Below are 852 nucleotides of genomic sequence, written 5' to 3' on the forward strand. Positions count from 1 at the left end.
GCCATCTGTGAACTGATGTTAGTTTGGTTAGAGCTGGGGGACTGAGGACTGGCTAGCCCCAAACTCCATCTGGCAGCCTCAGTCTCAGTCTCAGCCTCGAACATATCCTCCTATGTGACCCAGAGCATGTCCATCTCCATCTGCTGGGTCACTTGGTTCACCGGTGTCAGTTCTAAAAACGTCACTGACAACGTCAGTAAAGGGACATTCTCTGATCAAGTTTCTAAGCTATTAGGATTTAAGTCTGGAAATAATGGAAAGCTATTTTGCCACCAACAGAGGAAAGCCTGCCTGAGTGAAGCCAAATGCGTGGGCAAAGCAGAACTAGAGATCATGAAGCACGGGTTCCTGGTATGTTTTGGCCCCTGTGTTCAGCGGATCCTCGCCCACTGTGGACTTTTCAATACCTGAGTCACAGGTTTCCTTATTGTTTAGGTTAGCCAGAGTCGAGTCAATGAGAGGATCTTGGGCACATGATTTCAAGTACCCTCTGTAGAAATGGCCCTTGGTTCCTCTAATTGGCCTCGATACCTTTCTTGAGTTCCAAGTTGTATGTCTACGTACCTCTTGAGGCCACAAGCGCTCATTACTGACCTCATTATTTCTGCGCTCCCCCGTACTGATTTCCCGTCACAGAGATGGAATCCCCGCCACCGCCTGCCCCTTTCCTCGGCGAAGCCAAGGTCTTAAATTCAGGCCTCAGCTCCTCGCAGGTCCTCCCCAAGGTCACCCCCCCTTCTTTCCCCGCCCGGTTCCTTGGGGGCGGTGCCCACGTCCCCCTCAGGCGCCAGGCCAGGCGCTCTAGGCTGCGGCGCGGCCTCCGCCGAACCTTATCTCGCTGGTTTCCGGCGC

The sequence above is a fragment of the Heterocephalus glaber genome, unplaced genomic scaffold, assembly GCF_053883595.1.
Source record: "Heterocephalus glaber isolate CG9 unplaced genomic scaffold, H.glaber_assembly_v1.0 deba00000943, whole genome shotgun sequence".
Lineage (NCBI taxonomy): Eukaryota > Metazoa > Chordata > Mammalia > Rodentia > Bathyergidae > Heterocephalus > Heterocephalus glaber.